Here is a 20,323-nt window from a genome sequence, read left to right as displayed (position 1 = left end):
TTTAAAGATCCTGGTAATTCGGAGGGAGGGGGTTTACCTTCTCCATTGCACAGGAGGCTTTTGCCCTCCTTCACAGACTCCTGTCTTGTCAAACGAAGAAAGATTTTGGTGCATCAACGTGGGGCTCGAGGGCATTGAAAGGGAAAAAGGATTAACAGTTCTTAAGTAATTTGGTTTTTTGTTGTGTGTAGAAACATCTTAAGCATCACCATGTGGTCTAGTTTACCTTGGTTTGGGTGGCACGTGACCGTAGCTATACTTTTCCCATTTGCAGACCCTTATCTAAAAATGGGTCCTACAACTAAGGCTACTGTGTCTGTTATCAAGTTTGGCTTCTGGGTTAATTGGGTGAGGAATTCATGGATCTTTAATTTCCTCTGGAAGGCAGGTACATGGATTCATAGCTATCACACGTTAACTGTATGTTTTTGGGGTTACTTTAATAACGGTACCTACTGCGAGGAAATAGCACCTGGGGAAACTTTCTCCCAACCTTTTAACCATCTTTTTGGGTCTGCTCCACCAGTTCTCAAAGGGTTAAGATCCTTTCTAAGTGCTAATGATATCATACAATGGGTGGTGTTGCTGATAGGCCTGTTATATTTAGCACTCAGAGATAAGGGAAGATTAACCTGGATAACTACCCTCACACCTACACCAGAGGCTAGGTATGCTCCTGCAGAACCTGACACTGCCCCAGAGACTGGAGATGCTTCTCCAGAGCCTGACCCTGCCCCACAGCCCACCTCAGAAATGAACCGCCCAGATTGGGTGAGGGTTCTGGTTAAGGAGATACAAGAGATGCTGAAGGAGTGCATTTCCCCAGCTGGTGAGAAACCGGCCCTTTGCCTTGAGGAGGGACAGTCTAATAGTACAACTGTGGAACCCACAGATGTTACAACTGTCCAGGTTCCAGCTGAACCACAAAGGCAGCCTAAACCTAAACCAGTCTGTGATTCTGTGATGCAACAATGGACCACATTTTCTTTCAGCCACTGTAAGCATCCTCCCTTACAAATTACGGGGGCAGTTTGCAAACACCTGCATAAATACAATAGAGACATAGGACAGAAAACACCAGCTACTTAAGCCAAACATCATTCGTAAGAATGACTTGTGTTTGAAGTCAGTTATAAAACTGCATATAAAGCAAATACTTAAATACCATTAGAATGCAAGTGATGTTTTTCATAGAATTAGAAATTCTTTTCTGCAAGCAGCTGGAAGCCAAAGGCAGATGGCACTCTGTACCAAACATGCCTTCCCAAATTTGTTAGATAGGCCTAAGGAGGAAACTGACCTACTCACCAGGTTCCATGGTCACCCAAACCCAGTTTGCTCTCTGCAGATTTCCAGTGGATGTTCTTGGTTCTGGCTGCTTGCGAGTTGAGCTCTTCCTGCAAAAGCTCTGGTCATTACTGCCTGAGATCTGCAGAAGTCCAGCAGGCACATCCTCCTATACTTCTAGGATCCAAGGCCTTGCCTTCCTAAAATGCTAACAGAACTTCTGTTTCCCTTTTTCTCCATCCTTCTTTCCCTCCCTTTCCTCATTACCCCCACACCAATTCCTGTTAAAATCTGAGTGATCAAAATAAAAAACCAAAGCTATCTACTGTGTGAACTGAACTGGGTAAACAACTTATACCAAAAAAAGATCAGTTTTTAGAAAGATAAGCTGAATCTATATAGCTTTGGCTTGCAGTATCTATCAGGTAAAAGCAGTAACTTCTTTTTTCCTCACCCAAAATTCTCCACACTGAAGCCCATTGGTTAGACCAACTCGGACTTTAGTTTTCATTAAGAAGTAACAGTGCAAGTCAAGGTGGTTCCTATTAAGTGAAATTTAGTTTGGTACATTTGGGATATAGAAAACATTCACAAGCTTAAGACAGTTTCGCATCGCATATCTTATGATGGAAATCCATGACCCAAGGGCAACTGCCAACTAGGATAAGCAGTTATTGTAAACAGACCCCTGAAGATGTTAAACCACAAATATTTTACTTCTTTCAAAACTAACTGAAGATCTCAATACAATTGATTTAGTTCTAATACTCTAGTCCTGAATAAAAGTGAACCATCACATGGGTTTCATGTTCAACCCCTCCATGTTTAGAAAGACTTGGTTACAGCAGATCAATTCCTGATTTCAATCCCTAGAAATCAGCATGAGATGAGGATGTACTACACCAAAGCAACAGTGAAGAAAAAAACTGACACCAAAGTCTAAATTAGTTCCTCAACTAAGAGGCTCACAGCCTCTTTCACAGGTAAGGACAGGACAGCAGGAACATGGCAAGGTTTCTGGAGAAGAGATTATTCTCCAAGCAAGAGTAATTTCAAAGCTGGATCCAGTTGTTCAGGGCCTTACAGATTTGAAAATCTCCAAGGATGTAGATTCTAGCATTACATAGCTTTCTCGTGGCAAAAACAGTTTCCTTTTATCCAATGGGATTTTTTTTGCTGCAAGTGGTATAATCAATGAGATTTTTAACCTGAAAGTATCACAGGCCAGAATAAAAAAGAAAAAAATAAAATTAACACATCAGAAGAATTTAAAAATTCCCTTTCTAAAACTGTTTTATACTGAATAAGGAGTCAACTCAGATACTTTACATTAAAGTTGGAAGAGAAATTCATTTCCTTGTAAATTTTTCAGGGCAGGTGTTAATATATCAAAATAACAGGCTTAATATTAAATTGATTGCCAACTCTGGAAAGTGTTCAATACTTTCCAGAAAAAGAACATGTGAAGAACTGTGCAAGATCTGAGTAGGGCATCATCTAGTCTGATTCAGTTCAAGAGCAAATGTCTAGGATATGGCAAAAGAGGAGCACCTGACAATAATTCCCCTTGGCTTGTACATCCATCTGTACTTAGGCAGCATCTGTCTCTCCTGAGTCCTGTAGAGGCTTCTTCTCCACTGCACTGAAACACTGCTGTTCCTTGTGAACACAGAAGTTATTTATTCTCACACTTCGTGCTGCAGAAGAACAGTAAGGCAGCCTCACCCGTGAAATCACCCATGAAATTTTGTGACTCCTTCCTTGAGTCACAAAAATTATCAAGAGCTTGATCTATTATATACAGAATACTTTTACCACACTATTACAAAAATCCCCCAAAATATGCAATATAAAGTAACATACCCTGAAAGATTTTATCAAAAACTAACTATTTCTGACAGACTATTTGAACAGCTCTGAGCAGTCACAACTCCCATTGCCCACACAAGCTGTCCAGAGAAGGAACTTTCCAATGCCCTTAGCAAACAGCAAGGATAAGAACACCAGCCTCAACCCTACAAAAGCCTGACAAAACCTTCTCTAAAGACAGGCTGGCTTGCCAACACTCACCTGGAGAGAAATTATCACTTTTACCTGGTGTAGTATTTCCTTTCCATAACATTACTTGCACATTTCTCCCATATTAACCTTTAAGCAGAATTTAAGCTGATGCAGGTATCTCAGACATAAAATGAAAACCCTAGTTACTTCTGTGTTTATTTTATTCATTACAACATTACTCTTTTTTCCTCCCTTTCCAAGCTTCACTGCCATATCCTTTTGGAAAATGGCAGCTGTATATATACCCCATGTCCAGTATTGCAATGTCATAGTTGGGGTATCTAAAAAAATCCTCAGAAAATATTTTAAATGTTCCAAAGAAGGGTAGTCATACATAAGATGTAAGAAAGACAGTCAGGTGAGCTGTGGTACAATCAGGCACCAAACCCAATTGTAAAGAGTATCATATTCATTTAAGTCACCATGAGGGAACCAAAGCATGGGTACTCTTTGGAGCCTTGTCCACAGCAATTTCAGCTAATGAGTTTTAGCTGACTAGTGGAGAGGTCTGAAAGCACCCATGGAGCACAGGACATGCAGTTATCTGTGAAACCTCAGTAATACAATTACTCTGGATCATAATAACACTTTAAAAGTAAAATGATAATAACTCACTTTACCACCAAACATTTCCTCAGCACCTCAAGAGGCAGATTCAGTCTTGAGCACAGCCGTGCTCTGTTCAGGAGCAAAGTGTCCCCAAGGAGACACAAGGTCCTTGAGACCACATCCTAACACAAGCGACCATGAGTGGCTAGCTCAGCAATACCAGCAGACTCCACCACTCCACTCCCTACTCTTTCAAACTCCAAATATCTCAAGGATTTGCAGATTAAGGTCATAGCTTTTATTTCATGAACTGGAAATAATGACATGCTTATCTGACTAGATACCCTTCTGCAGGTCAGAAGCAGATGTTAAACAACTCAAAAGCACATTTAATTTGAGCATTTTATGAATTTGTTAGTGAAGTTTGTCTTTACAGTTCAGTAAAGAAATGTTTAGCAAGGTGCTAAATTGGCCTAAAACTGCAAGAAATGAATTCTGCCAATAAATATGCAAACACAACAAAGCACAGGTAAAAAACCACAAATAATAGTACCTGTACACTGAAGCCATGTCCAGTTTCCATTAATCCAAAACCACCTGCTTTTCCAACTCCTGTGGAACAATCCAAAAATAATGCTATTTAACTGATTGCTATTTTAATGTCATATTATTTCTGTAGTAGAGGCAGCTGGAACTAGCACTACAGCGTAAGAAAGTGCCACCATCCCAGCTCATGGTCACACAAAGAGGGTACATTAAGTCTTGCTGTCACAGAAGTTTTAATACTCCAATCACAACCTGAAAACATCAGACACAAGGTGAGGCTGTATGTCCTGAGCTGCAAGAACTGTATTTGACTTTACTAGGTATTTCTACTATAATATTTTGTTGAGAAGTTGTACTGATTTTCCCAATGAAAACTGATCAGAAGGGCCATTTTAGCCTGTCAGGCTGCATATACCTTCTCCATCATTTGAAAGGATTTCTCTTGTGCACAGAGCTCTAGAGCTAAGCTTACAAAGCTCCATGAACAGCATTCTGATGAAGTGTTAACTGCAGAATAAATCAGCTTAAATCCAGGGAATTGCTCCAACAGATTAAAGACTTGATGCCAAAGAAGGAGGTCCCGCTCCCACTTTAGAAATATCTCACTTTGTTTTGAGCCTGCAATCTATTATTTCCATTTGGTGGTCTTAGTTTTTTTTATCAAAAGAGACAGTGAATAATAGGTTCACATACATGCCATGCTGCTAAGACTGTGCTTTCATCATACCCTATTCAAAGACATCTTTTTGAAACTTAAGAGCTTTGATCTATTTATCATTCTTTACAAGGAACTCATTGCACACCTTTGATCATTCACATCAGCCTTTTCAGAATCCCTCCCAATTTCAGTGGGTCTTTGAGAGCGATGGGACTAGAACTCATGCAGCACTCACAACACAGCTGCACTGTGAGCTTACATACCACTGTTTCCTAGTTTGATCGCTATTAGTTTTCCATGAGCATCTAACCTTCAATTTGCTTTGCTAAACAATTAAATTGTATTTTGATAGAGCTGCCTATTATAAACCCCAGTTCTGCCTCTGAATGGAAAAGAAATTCAGAACTCATCACTGTAGACATACAGTGGTAGCTGCAGTCCAGCTGCATTACTTCCCTGCTGAATTTAAAATGCTACTTTATCACTTAGTGCCACAGGAATTTTTTTAATGTTTCCTCAGAGCTAACAATGATAATGTAGGTTTATTGATAAAAATAAATGTCATCTGTCTTCAGTTTCTTTCTCCAACTTTGACTTACTGTGCTTTTGGCTTCCACATCATTCTCTGGCAATAAATAAAATAAATTTTCCATCTGTCTGATTATAGCTATGTTTTTATTGGATGTCCCAATAGCCCTCATAGTCTCAGAAATGTCAGTTATTCTTCACTGACCTCGTGCACCAGTCACTCTTTCATAAAGCTTTATTACTTCCCTTTGTCCTCCCAGTGGCTTCCTTCCAAGGTGCAAAGTCCTAAACGGTTTAATGTCTCCTTCTCTCTTCTAATTCCATGCCTTTGCTCTCTCATCACCATTCCCTCTCTTTTCTAATTCTCTTATACTCAAGAGTTTGCCAGATTATGCCGATAACGAGCTCCAGTGTTGATTATTCATATGATTTTACTGCTTTATAGGACTTCCTCAAGGAGATATATCAGAGTTTCTCTTTGGAAATGTGCCTTAATACTGCCACAAACCTTCATAAATGTTTATGCAACCTTTGACATGATGCCCTGCTTCACCCACCACTCCCAGAGTTGGGAATTTCATTAAAAATATTTTATTACATAGTTTTAAATCTTATGCTCATACACTCCTCTCTTGACCTCAAGTTGACTGCAACTTTTTTGTTTTCTAATGAGCCCTTTTCTGTACATTTGCTCCATTTGTGTATGAGGTACTCTAGGAGCTACAAAGAGAAAGTGTCCATCCACTACAGAGAAGTCCTACATTCCTCTCCTTGTTCAAGAGCTTTTATGAAACAAAGGGTGCAGAGGAAATCATCACAGGCTCAGGCATTCATTTATTTTCAAAACAATGACTTAATCTGGTTTAATTGATTAAGTTCATCATGATCCCTTTCTAGGCTGTACTCTTGTTCTTTTGGACCCTTCAGGCAATGCTTCTTATGTCAATATTACTCAATACAGTGAAGTCAGAGATCAGTTTATTTGATCTGTCTGAACCTCCTGTTCAGCACAGGAACACAAATTTTTCTCCACAACTCCTTCACCAAACCACACATTGGGATTAAGTAGTCTTGTTTCTCTTGGGATCTTTTGAGTCAGCGTAAAATAACTTTGCATTTGATGAAGGGACCAACAATTTCCATTGCAGCCCAATACAATGGCACCTGATACACTCCTGTTAAATATTAATGTCAGTTAGAGATTAAATGTTTTGATTTTTCTTCAAATGAAGATGTAATCAGGGGAGAAACCCTGAAAGAAAGGGGTAAAAGCTCCAAGGCTACTTCTCCTGCAATGCCTCTGCAGCCAGTTTGGAGGAAAACAGAGTCCTCACCATCACTGACTGAAAGCTGTTTTCTACCTTCTACTATGCAATCAGCAGTAATAAAAGTCATGGCTCTTCATCTAGCCACTGCATGAGAGAGACAACACAGCACTGCTCAACCAAGCTTCTTACCAGATTGAGGGTGACTGTGCTAATGCAGGTGCTCAGAGGGAGAAGCAGTAGCTGTCATTGTTAAGATGTGATTGATCATCTCTTAAAAATTAGGAGTATATAGGCATGCCAGTAAAATAAGGATGGAACTTTCTAATAGCTGCTCAGAAACCACTGCAGGCCTTGTCTGCTTGGCCAGACAAGAGAAAGAAATCCCCTTCCTACTGCAACTGCACCCAGTAGTTCAGAAGCACCAGAAGACACTAGAAGGAAGGCACCTATGGTCCCCACAGCCTGGCTTTCCCTGTACCTCTGATCCACACAAATTATTAAACCCTGCTGCAGGGAAACAGGGACAAAGGGCATGGAACAAGTCCCTTGACAGATGGAAAGGTAAGTGCCAGTCTTGAAAACTGAGGTCCCACACCCTGGAATCACTGCTGCTCAGAAACCTCGGTGTTTCCTTAAAAACACAAAAGAAAATTTGAGTCTAGTGATTTAGGACAGGATAAAAATACTTCAGACTTCACTAAATGAAATCTTTAAAGATCAGTATTTAAACTCTGTGAGCCTTTCCATACAGAATGTTTTGACAATACAAAGACCATTTGCTTAAGTCATTTTTAGGCCAACAAGGTGATTGATGATGGCTTCTATATAAGCAGTTCATTTTGACAGGGAGACAGGATAAAAATAGCAGTATAAGTGCCATGTTTATAATCAATCCATAGCCCAGAACAGCTGAAGTCTAGAGATCTGAGAAAACATTAATATATTACAACAGTGAATAAAACTTTTGGAAGGCAAGATATCTGCATTACAACACTTCTCAGTTCAGAAAATTAATGCTCAGGTAACAAGTTAAGCTTTCCGGCACAATATGTTTCAAGCCAAAACTTGTTTTCTCCCAACAACTACTACCTACCAATGAAAGAAAGCAGAGAGATTAGTATAGTGGAAACCTCCCTAAATGGCTGAGCAATATGTGCTTAAACAGTTTTTATTTTATTAAAATGAAGTACTGAGAGTATTTCTCCTGCATTTATACACAATTTTAAATTCATATTTCTATTCTACTGTGAATTTCTCCAAAGCTTACTATACCATACAAGGGACTTTATCCCATTTCTTATTTCTTACTTTTTTTTTTTAAGAGAGCACAGGCTTCTCTGGCTATTTTAGTGCTGTTATTGTTAAGAAACTCCCGTCTTTATTAAAGAAAAATAAAACAATTACAGTCAAGAGGGGAAAAAGAATTTCTCTTTTCTAAGACCCAAGGAAAATCTCTTCTACTACTGACAAAAAAAGATAATATAATGCTCAGTGAATGTCTCCTCCATCTGTCTGAGAAATCCTATGCAACGCAATTTCCAAAGCCGGAATTTGAAGGTTGTCTTGGGCTTGTTTTGCAACCTCAACAAAACATTCTTTTAAACACGGAAAAAAGATGATGAAAGTTTTTTTCCCAGATCAAACCAGCTCTTGAGGACACTTCCTGAAGTTCAGCCCCAACTGACACAAGCACTCAGCTCACTGTCCCTTTGCAAAAGCTGCTTCTGCACTGCCTAGTCTCATCCACTCTCCACTGCTGATGCAGGAATTCCTACAGAAATTATGCTCCCTCAGGATATCACAGTTAATAACATAAAAAAAAAAAAAAAAAAAAAAAGGCAGAATGACAGATTTCTTAAATGTTTCCAGAAGTCATTGTACTGCCAAGGAAAACAATGTTCAGTAAGGAAATATAATTTTTTAACACCTAAAACCACTGCCAGAAATGGAATGCATTCATGTGGAACAGACACAGGCCCTCCTGAGAAACCAAATGGTAAGTTCTGCAAATAGTTTCAAAGACATTTTTATACTGGTGTGAGTGTAGCATACATATAATTATAGTGGCTTAGAATTCCCCCTTGAAAACACTTCATTTAGGCGATTACTACCAAATGTCACAAAAAAAGCCATTTCTCACAGTGTAAGCTCACTCACTATCCAAAGGGCTTGATGGGTTCATTATTCTTGTGAAGCTCCTGGAGTACACATGACCAGGCAGCCCTGGTGTTGACACTGTTGTTTCCCAGCTATCAAGAACTGCTCAAATACCTGGATACAGGACTGTCAGGCTACCTAAAATTTGAAAACTGTTGCCAATATTCCTATGCATTTAAAAAGAATTAATGAGGACATACTCAACATCAACAGGAAACCAAACCAAACAAACAAAACAAAACCAGTAAAAAGCATTTGGTTAAGAAAAGCACAAGAAGTCTATTACTGCTTTGGTATGACTGTCTCAGGCCAGAGAGGGACCAGAAAGGTGGCATGACCTTAAGACTGGAAAAGACCTCTAAGATCATTCAGTCCAATAATTAAAACACTAAATTGTAAAAAATCTTCCATTTAACCCAAAGTATAGATATATCAGAAAGTAAGAAGGGGGGGGGGGGGGGGGGGGAGGAGGGGAGGGGAAGGGAAGCAAATAGGACGGCATTTCTTATCCCTGCACCTCTATGCTTCCCAGAATGCCACCACAGAAGTTCAGAACACCCAGGATAGTCCCTAAAGAAATCAGATCAGCAAAGGTTTTTAACTTCCCTGCAGGTCTGGGGTGAGAACTGGAACACGAGCTGAGTGACAGGGAGTGCTGCAGTACAGTCAACTACTTTTAAGGCAAGTAACACTTCTGAGTAACCATCAGAGACCTGAGATGGCGCCTTCCCTTGGAGCACAGCCACAAAGAAATCAGTCAGCAATTACTGTGACAAAAGTCTGGTCACAGATCCTCTGACCACATGCAATACATACAGAGAAGCACATATTCAAGGACAACAAAAATCAACTGGGCCTTAAGTTTTTTCAAAAACTTCTCCAACTGCAAGCATCACACTTTGCAATTCCATGTCAATAACTCTTTTGCATGTTGGCAACAGGAGAAATGCTTATGGTTTCTATTTTCTAAGATTTGAACTGCTGCTGAAGAGAGCAGAGAAAAAGCTTTTGGAGAGCAACAGAGCTTGCATACGTATGGAGGTGCTTTCTGAAGCTTGGCTGACAGCAGGAAATACTTTGAGCTGTTTGGGACATTTTAGGAGAAGCTTAGAAAAACTTTGTGATCCCTTGAAATCACAGGTAACTTGTCTGTGGCTCCTGCCTCGTGGTCAACCCCACAGCTGAGTCCAGGGGCAGGATAGCCATGAACTTCAAGTCTATTTAAAACAGTTACAAATACAGAAATTAAGTGTCCAAAAGGTACTGAATACCTGGGCAATGTTTCTGCTCAGTGTGGCCAAAAAAATATTTTAAACCTTTACTTTCTTATGTTGAGAACCACCCCCCCACATGGCAGCATTCCCAGACTGGGGTACACCTGGATCTCTATAGCACACAGCCCATATTGCTGCTTCTTTCTGCAGTAGAGGCCTCGCTTTTTCTTCAAAAAATAAAATGACATGTAAGCAGAGATGACCTGAACTACTCCATTAGCTCTTTTCTATAAAGCTACAGCCCCCTCTGTGCTTTTGTATTCACTCTGCTGGAAAAGTCCAGCCCTTCTGAAAAATGTCAGTTGAGTGCCCCAGATTGTGCCAACTCTTCAGTTACAATAATTCAGTTCTATGGCACAGCAGCACAAATGAGCATGGTGCCCGACGCTACTAAGTCACACTATGGCCAAGGAGACAAAGCAGGCTACAGCCCAGCACCACAGGCTAACCCAGGCAAGCCAAGGACTCACCAAGGAGACATCCTGACAGACAAGCTTCTAAGCAGTAACTCCTTCCTTATGTTTCTTACAACACCCAAACAGCAGCTACAGTGGTTGCATGATACAGGCATTGCACAGTTTAAAATGCTGAATAATATCCCTCCTATTAAAGCAATGACCTCACTGTGAACCAGCAGCCCTGCAGTCCCACAGTTCTGCTCTCAACTCCAAAGCACTCCTGGACCCCCACAGACACTGCAACCTCACAGCAGTGAGACCATGCTCACCTGTGTGGGGATGAAGCAGAGAGGCCACTCACTGACTGGTGACCTCACAGACCATTTAATCAACATGAACTGGCAGGAATACCTGCCGAGTGTTCCATCCACCTACTGCTAGAAGTAATAAAATAAAATATCTCTTACTGATTTTTTTTAAATAATGAATGTTTTCAATTAACTACTTTAAAAATGTCAGGAAAGAATAGTTTTATTCTGTGGCTGAGCTAATCCACATGAAGATTTTCACCAAACCCTGCGCCTTTCTTTAGGTCAGCCAATGGATAAAGCCCAAATGCATTGTAAAATGAGAAAAAAAAAATCTTCCCTGGCTTTCCTGAGGGCCATATGATATGTATTTGATAACCCTTTCATCCAAACTAAAAGAAAAAAATAAGTTTAATTTGTAACAAGGGCCATTTCTTTCTGAAAAACTGTATCAGAATGAACTACATAAGCAAAATAGCAAATGTAGAGCTCTTATACAATGATTAAAAACACTCCTTTGTCAACTGAGCAGCTGGTCTTGCCCAAGACTCCCAGCACTGTTGTATTAGTTCTCCACTAAGGCAGATACAAACCACGCGGCACGTGAGCTGGCAGAACAGAAAAGCAGACTTAAACCACTCCCCAGGTCACATCTTCTACCATCTGGACTCAAGCCCTCCTTATCCAATGAGTCATAACATTACACACTTAAATCAAGTTTTTCTTTCTGCCTATGCAAAGGCAGAAATAACCTTCACAACCTGAACCCATTCCCCCACCTGCAGATTTTATTGGCAAAGTAATAAATTTCAAAATTACCACAGCCAAAAGAAACTGTTAAAAACACAAGCACCTAATTTCAGTTTCCACACAACAATAGTAGAAAAAAACTAGCAGAAAACTACTACATGTGACAACAGTACTGGAGAATCCAGGCAAATCTGCAAGAACTGATATGAAAAAAAAATTTAGAGAGCAGAAATTTCATTAAAAATCTATGTCCTCTGTATTTAGAAAACTTTAATGTACACAGATGCCAAATAATTCTAGAACACGCCATAAGGGTATCAGTAGCAATATTTGTGACTTTCCAGTTATATTTTTTAAGTATTTATGATGCTTATAAATAAATTAGAATAAAGTCCATATATAGGATAAAAAGTATTACTAGATCCTTATCAATTTACATAAACGCACTAAACCCCTTCCTTAATCACTTAAAGGAATTCCAGACATTACCCAGGGGTCAGACTGTTTATCTGCCCCAGCACAGGGAAGCCATCCAAAACACAGTCACAAAATCAACTGAATTAGTACCTAGGTGTCATTCATTCAGCAAGCCCTGCTAATCTGACTACAGCATCAAATGGGATCATTTTAAATAGGGAGTGCATGCCCAGACAGCCTCAGTCGAGACTGCAGTTTGGCCGGTAAGGTCGTAGTTTCAATCAGCAGCAGCAAGCACAGATATGCACTTACCTGACTGAACTGATTCTAATTAAACCCCAGCATGTGTATACTGCCAGTACAACACCACTAAATCAGCATTAATTTGTAATTTGTTGGGCTCATTTTCAGCCCAAGCTGTCTGCAGACTGGGCTCACTGCGGGGCAGCAGGAGTGCCAGAGGGGCACAGGACATGCAGAGCCTCTCCCTGGACAGTGCTCACAGCAGGCAGGACTGCTGCACCACAGCTTCAGAAAACCTGAGTGGGAAAGCCCCTGCCTGGACTAACATGCAGCTGAAAGCAGACCACAGAGGGTGGGTGTAAGTGGTCAATTTTCCCAGGGAGAGAGACTGCAAGGAGCCTTTTGCAGCACTTTACTATACACTGTATTCATAAAATCTGCGAAAAGGGGCAAGGAGCAGAAGGAAAATCTCCTGAGGATACAAGCTATTCTGAGAACAAAGAAAAAGGCTGGCTGAAGATCTGCAGAAAAACCCTCTGAAGTAATAATGGAGAAATAAAACAACAGATAAAATTCAGCACAAATAAAGTTCCAGTCTGAAGAGAAATGGTCCTTATTTCACATATAGAGCGGTGTGCTCCAAACTGATCGTTAACTTTCAGAAAATCTTGCTGGAATCACAACAGATTAATTAAAGCATCAGTTCAAACCCATTCAGCACATGAAAAAATAATGTTAGAAAATTATTAGTATTAAAACTACCATATAAAAATATAGAATGGCTACATCTTAAATCCCAAATGCAGTGCCTGTTTCTTCCTTTCAAGGGAACATAATGGAAAGGAAAATATTTTCTAAAAGGAAATAATGTTTTAAAATACCAGTGAGGAATAATCGATCAGGCTAGGGCTCTTCTGCCTGGAAACAGAGATTGCTGCAGTGACATACAACAGAAACCTGTAAAATCATCAACTGAATGGAGAAAGTAAATTGAGATCAGTTCTTCTCTGTGTCCAAACAATACAACAGCTAAGAGATAGGAAATTAAGCCAACAGCTGTCAAGTTCAAAACAAAACAGAGGAAGTCAGCACCTACAAGGTGATTCTGTGCTCTGGAAAATCTCCCCTGGGATGTGGCAGTGCCTTACATTTAAGTGGACGGGAAACATGAGCTAGTTCACAAAAGAAAAATGCATTAATCATGAACAAAATAAAAGCAAACAACATCTACTTCTTGATATCCTACAAATGACAAGAGACAGAAGGGCCATCAGGCAAAGGTTTATATTACACATCCTGACCTTATGATCTTCTCTTTTTGGTCACTGTTAGAAAAGAACAGTGTTCTTACATTATAAAAATCAATTACATCTCTGGTACTCCTAGACCTTTTTTGAACTCACTCAGCTAACTTACCTGGAAAAGCTGATCTTCTCAGGAAATGAGGACACAGAGGGGTTGGATTAGTACTCTGATTTTCAACAAATTGAACTGGATCAGGAAAACTTCCTCAGTAAATGCTGAAGGTGGCACAAGACAGAGCAAGAATATGACCACCCCTTTTGCATGGCAGCCAGTCTTTTGATCAGTTTAAGATGTAACACACAGCTTCATCATCAAAACAGAGATGAAAAGGAAGCAGCTGACTGCCTATCTTCTCTGTTCAAACACACAGGTAAAAGCCATAATTCCAGCTCTTGTGGAGGAAAAAAATAATGCAGCTTCACATCTTTAGTTCATCTGCTAACTACAAAGAGAGTCTGGTTTATACATGACCAAACAGTAAAGGTTACTTTAAAATTAAACATTACATTTATAATCTCTCCTAGTTTTATGTTATGTAAAATAAGGAAAACCCCTTTGGGGAACTAGGCCCATTGTAAATACAGAAATGCATCAAAGTCTGGAAAGGACAACAGCCAGATGAAAACAGATGCTTCCCACAGCACCCACCGGATTACCATAATAAATGGTGCTATACCAGTCACAGAATACAGTGGGGTATGACCAGATAGAAAATGGTGAGTGATCAATAAGACCATTAAAAATCCAGCAAATTCCATTTATAATTCAGAATTTACAAGAGCAGAACTGAAAACTAAGTGAGGTTATTTAAGTCTCTCATCAATTTTGCTTTGCACATTAGTAGGCACAGTCACCCAACCCTTTCCACAGCAGGACCGAATCACAACCGCTCTGCTCAATAACTGACCGGACTGGCCAGAACACTGAGAATTCCAAGGGAAAAGCAATACAGGATTTTATTATTCCTCTCAAACCACATTCACATAAAGGAATACTGAGACACCTATCAGGAACATTGTCTTCAGCACTACACAGGAAAAGTACCAAACCACTCCTCTGCTCCTGGAACCATCACAGGTTAAACCAGGCCATAATATTTACAGACTTAAATAGCCTGAGCCACCCCTGCACAGTGCCCAACATGGGCTTAAGCAGCACAGACATATTTACTTCTACCCATGACACAGCTGGCACAATGAGCACAAGATAAGCTCTGCTCAGGGAGGGTTATGGTGTTAGCATTGCCTATGAAAACAGAACTGAGGTTTGACTTTGCCATTTTCCAGGAAGAAACTAAGATGCTGTTTGTGAGAATGAAAATGAGATAATTAAAAATTAAAACCCCTAGTCTCTTCTTACACATAAAAAACCAATTCCCCCAAAAAATTTAAAGCTGAATTACTTTCTTTTTTGTTTTTATTTTAATCCTTAAACTATACTACGATTATAATTTTTTGTGCTTCTTACTGAGATACCTATATTACTACTTTGCTGTAATGCTTACCTTGAGCATACAACAGAGAAATGTTTAAAATAGATGTCTCAGAAGTATCTCTAAAAAGATTTTCTAGTATATCTTTAAGGAATCATAATACATGTTGCATGTAATAAAACCTCTGAAATCTAAAGGTATCGCTACACTTACACTTTCCAATGGAAAACACTGAGGTCTATATAACCAATGCGAAATAAGAGCTGCATATGGGAGCACTGGAGGGTTTCTGAAGGTGAGGTTAGAAAAATCCAAACCAAACATATTTATTCATTTCAATTAATTTTTAACCTCAGATGCAGAATGAGTAGCTAGGAATATAGTTACAGGTTTCAATAATGCTGCTTCCAGCAGTTGTAAGATTTTAATTGTATAATTTGTTTAATTTTCACTTTGTAACATTTCCAGCTTCTACCTTTGCAAACATCTTGATACAAGACAAATATAAGGCACATAAAGCTGCTACCCACCCTAAGACATGGTGCTTTATGCGCCACACAAGGTTTAAAATCCCAAACAAATAACTGAAATCGGAACAGTCATTGCCCATCTCGAGCCCCCTCAACAATCCCCAGTCCAGCGGCCAATAATCCAGATGAATCCTATGATCACTTTGCTTCTTTCAGGACTCTACCCCAGTTCACTAAGTGAAGCATGTGGTAAGCTCTGCTCGCCTAGCGCAAAGAAATTATTGTGCTAGAAAACCTTCATGTTAATTTTAAATTGAGATCCCTCACTCTACATCACCTTTCTGCTTTTTCCCATAGACTGATGCACTGCTGCACCTGGTTTGCCAGGTTCCATCATTTGGAAGACAAATGTTGTTTCTACAGACAAGGCAAAGCAGAAGCTAAAGCAATGAGCCTCCAGGTCCTCTGAACATGGGAGACTTACAAGCATGCCTGACACATGCAGCAGAAGCATATTCTTCAAAGAATGGCCTGGGTTGGGAGGGACCTTAAAGCTCACCCAATACTAAGCCCCCTGCCAAGGGCAGGGACAACTTCCACTAGACCAGTCTGCTCCAAGCCCTGTCCAACCTGGCCTTGCATACTTGTATTCCATTCTTTTCCACTTGTAACCTCCATCTTCTCATCACCCCAGTATTCAAATACAAAAACTCTTTTGGATTTCCCAGACACAACCCCCTGATCCTTACCAGACAATTCCTGTTCTCTGGAGCAAACACGTGGTGTGACCAAGTCACAACCTCACAGCAATTCATGCTGGACTGTACTTTATCATCGCACACTGGCTTCAACCTCCTCTCGAGCCACCAAAGAACGGCGCAGCCCCCAGGCTCAATCGGCAATGCAACACCCAAAGGCAGTGCCACGAGCCGCCAGCCCGGGGCAGGGCTTGCAGCCCCACTGGTTCTGTAATACCCCACCTGCTGTAGTGCCGCTTATAATGGTGCTCTTTAAGATAGCAGAAGCCTCTGATTTCGAGACAATGTTTTTAATTACTCCTTGTGACTTACGCTAAATACAAAATATTCATTAAACAGAAAATAGCAACATGTTTCAAGCCAACGAAAATCTTCAAAAGCTATTCCCTTCCCATTCATATCCCTACAAGACTGGGCCGAATTAAAGATAAAAACCTAGTTTGCGTTGTCCAAACTAAAAAATACAAAGGAGAATTCTGAGATCTGAATACCAAAAATAAAAGCTATAATGAGAGAAAACAGAACGCTAGACGCACTCCCCTCCGTTATTTACATGCAAAAACCATCTCCGCAATAACCTCGAGCACTTCCGAGACGTTTCCCCCACTCCCAGCGCAGCCCGGTGTGACGAGGATCATTTCCCACTCCTGCGGGGGGAGTGGGTCTCTCGGCCGGAGCCTCGCAGCGGAGCCGGGCTGCGATGAGCCCCCCCTCAGCGGCGCGTCTCGGCCGGGGCCGGCGGCGGCACCGATCCCCGTACGGCGAAATCACCCCCACCGCCGCCGGGGCGCGGCTGCCATTGACTCTGGCCCGCCCGCCGTTGCCGCGTGGAACCTGGTGCCCCGGGGCAGCCGCGCGTCCCGGCTCCGCGGAGTCCCGCGGGTGCGGAGGGATCCCAGCGGGGCCGGCCCGGGACTCACCTGGACCGCGGTGCCGCCGCACTCCGCCCGCCGCGGCACGGAGCGCTCTACGCCTGCGCGGAAGCCCCCTCTGCGCGGGGTCGGGACTACAAACAACATGGCGCCGCCCCCCACCGCCCTCGGGCGGCGCCTCTCGCAGCCTCCCCCTCCCGCCGGCAGATGGCGCCACCTCGCTGCGGGCGTCCGCCGGGACCCGCCCGGCCGTGCGGGCGCCGCGGGCGCGGCTGTGCCGCCGGGGCTCGGGGCCGCGCGGTGTTGGCGTGCCTCGATACCTGACCTGACTTCATCTGAGCACGGCTGTCCCTCCGTCCGCGCTCGAGGGCCGCAGCCATGCCCGTCCCGCGGCAAGCTCGCTGCCCCGCGGAGGAGGCGTGCTATCCTCCACCTCCTCCTGCCTTCTCCCCTTTCTCGGAACGTCTCTAAGCTTCCTGGAGTAGTGTGGCGTCCCCAGGGCCTCTCGCCTTACCCTCGGTAGGACCTTACCCTAAACATTTAGGATCGAGGTATTTCCCAAAGGTAACCTGTGTCGTGGTTTCTGGTGCCACCCTGTGGTCTTTGCCCTTGAATAAGTATTTGGAGCAAACAGCAGTTCAGGCCGACCACACCAGCTGTATTGACTGTGCCTTCCTACGAGGATCGGGATTTTCTTTGAGATCCCTCGTCAGAAGTGTGCAGTAAGTGATCACTGGGTACAAGCTAGCCTTTGAGCGTGCTGGCTGAGATGGCCCCTGGGGGACCTGAGCATACCCACAGAGGCCTGAATGGCCCTGGCCAGCCTCACCTGGGAGCCCCACCCTACCCTTGGGAAGTCCCATTCCCACTCAGCCCAATGTCCTCCTCCTTGCCTCACTTGCAGGAAGGTGTCTGTCTCCAGCTGTGCCTTCTCAGCTTGGTTCTGAATGGACCTTGGCTTTTAAGTATAGCTTGTCCCTTGGGCAGACCCCTATAACTTTATGCTAATTGGATAATTTTTTAATTACATATTTTAGCTTTGTTTCATATAGGTACTTTTGCATATAAAAGCTATTAAATAGTACCATGCTAAGTAACATCTACCCCTTTTTGCACAATACCAAGCATAATTGCAGCTCTTTGTAATAGCTTTGAGCTTGCCTGGGCTACCTAGAGCTAGAGAGGAAGACGGGGTAAGTGTGGACTTGTGCAGGCACTATAAGCAGAAACATCAATACTGCTGTTTACATTTTTAGGGATTATGTAAACTAGATGAGTTAGTTTGAACAGAGGTAGAAAGAGGGGATTTCCTGCCACATGACTGTAAATCATTGCGCTGGCTCTCCCACACAGGAAGCTGCTTTTAGGCTCTCTGGTGTGGCTGGTCCCCAGAGTCCTTGATGTTGTCCACATGGATTAGGTGCTGGAATGTATCCAGAGAAGGGCAATACAGCTAGGAAAGGGTTTGCAGCACAAGATCCTGAGGGGTGGCTGAGGGAGCTGGAGGGTGTCAGCCTGGAGAAAAGGAGGTTCAGGTGAGACTGTGCAACTCCCTGACAGGAGGGTGGAGCCAGGCTCTTCTCTCTGGCAACAACTGACAGTATAAGAGAAAATGGCCTCAGGTTTCAACCAAGGGAGGACTAGGTTGGATATCAGGAAAAGTTTCTTCATTAAAACGGTAGTCAGGCATTGGAACAGGCTGCCTAGGGAAGTGCTGGAGTTACCACTCCTAGAAGAGTTAAAGAAATGTGTGGATGTGACAGCTGGGTGTTAAGGAAACTTCCCAGTCTGACCATTCCCAAGACTCTCTCACAGTCACTCTTCCAACACCAGTGACTTTAACTGCTGGGACTGAAGCCCCTTTGCAGCAGCAGCTCCAGTGAGCCGAGGAGTGCCCTGCTTGACTCTCTGCACTTCCCACTCTCACAGGCAGACCCTCTTTCCTCACCAGTTTGACTCCAGGTTTCCCATGGGAGTCTGAGATGTCTTTTTCCATCAAGTCCTTTATTCCTGGCACAGTAACACAGAAACAGCTTGAGCTGGTGCCTCCAAGGAGCATCCCCAAAAAGGACTCCTGGGCTTTTATCCCCTCACAGTCCAAGCTTGTGCAAGTCTTGGCTCTTCCTCTCTAGTCCTCAGCTCTTGCAGTGTTGGAGCACCTGGCTGGGCTACAAGTCCAGTGCCCTTTGTTATGCACAGTGTCAGCTATTTGAGCTCAATCTGCAGCTGTCACTGCAGCTGCACCACCAGCTCCTGCACTGAATGGATTCCTTGACAGGGGGATGTGGTTCAGTGGTGGCCCAGGCAGTGAGTTAACAACTGGACTTGATGGTGTCAGAGGGCTTTTCAAACCTTAGTGATTCTGTGATTATTCCATTATTATCTCATATGTGCCTGTGCTGCAGAATAGTAGCCCAGGACCCTACCAAAAGGCAGCGGCGTTTGCCCTAAATAACACCACCTCCTCCCTAAGTGTTTTTGAATAACCTGTGTCTTTTTTTTTTTCTGCAGTTCTCCCAGAAAGTGTTAGTTTCTATTTTTCTCCCAGAAGACACTGAAGCAAAGTGGTGCTTTTGTCAATGTCGTGCAGAATTATACACTGAGATGTTGAACATCCGATGTAGCAATAACCACCATGTGGGTATAGGTGAGGGCTGGGAAGCAGATGAGTCTCTGGCTGTACAGGCAGTCAGGGCTGGGGTTCCTTAGTGCTTTTGGAGTTGTTCAGTCGAGGCAAGTGTCCTCAGTGTGGCTCTGGGCCAAAGCTCCAAGAGGATGGAGCTGCTGAGGCCCTGGATGGGCCAGCTGACTTCACAGTGAAATTGTCTGGATAGAAACTTTGTAACACAATTTTGAGTATTAGAAGAAGGCATTCCTTATTGCAGCGTGCTGGTCACTCAGGGTGATCCTTCCTCCATTTCAGTGGGATGAGTGTTGGGTGAACAGGGTTTTTATCATGCACACTAATTACATATTCATTAGCTATCCCCACTTCCTTGGCTTTATTTTACATAGTAGCACCCCTTATCAAAAGTCCTTATA

At 42.5% G+C, this 20,323-nt stretch overlaps 1 protein-coding gene across 10 annotated transcripts in view; it reads right to left on the bottom strand.

The window, feature by feature from the left end:
* Positions 1-17,416, bottom strand: part of NDRG3 (NDRG family member 3) — a 61,860-nt gene extending 44,444 nt beyond the window's left edge. For 9 of the 10 annotated variants that reach the window (XM_021536664.2, XM_021536668.2, XM_077787059.1 and 6 more), the window contains exon 1: positions 17,330-17,416. The gene's annotated coding sequence lies outside the window, so the exon portion shown is untranslated. Of the gene's footprint in view, positions 1-4,450; positions 4,510-17,329 lie in introns of all 10 variants that reach the window. The other variant, XM_031506515.1, reaches the window with a different exon arrangement.
* Between the last annotated feature and the right edge of the window lie 2,907 nt (positions 17,417-20,323).

This window comes from Lonchura striata, chromosome 17, assembly GCF_046129695.1.
Source record: "Lonchura striata isolate bLonStr1 chromosome 17, bLonStr1.mat, whole genome shotgun sequence".
Taxonomy (NCBI): Eukaryota; Metazoa; Chordata; class Aves; order Passeriformes; family Estrildidae; genus Lonchura; species Lonchura striata.
The sequence above is the reverse complement of the archived record's forward strand: the minus strand, read 5'-3'. Positions and strand labels throughout refer to the sequence as shown.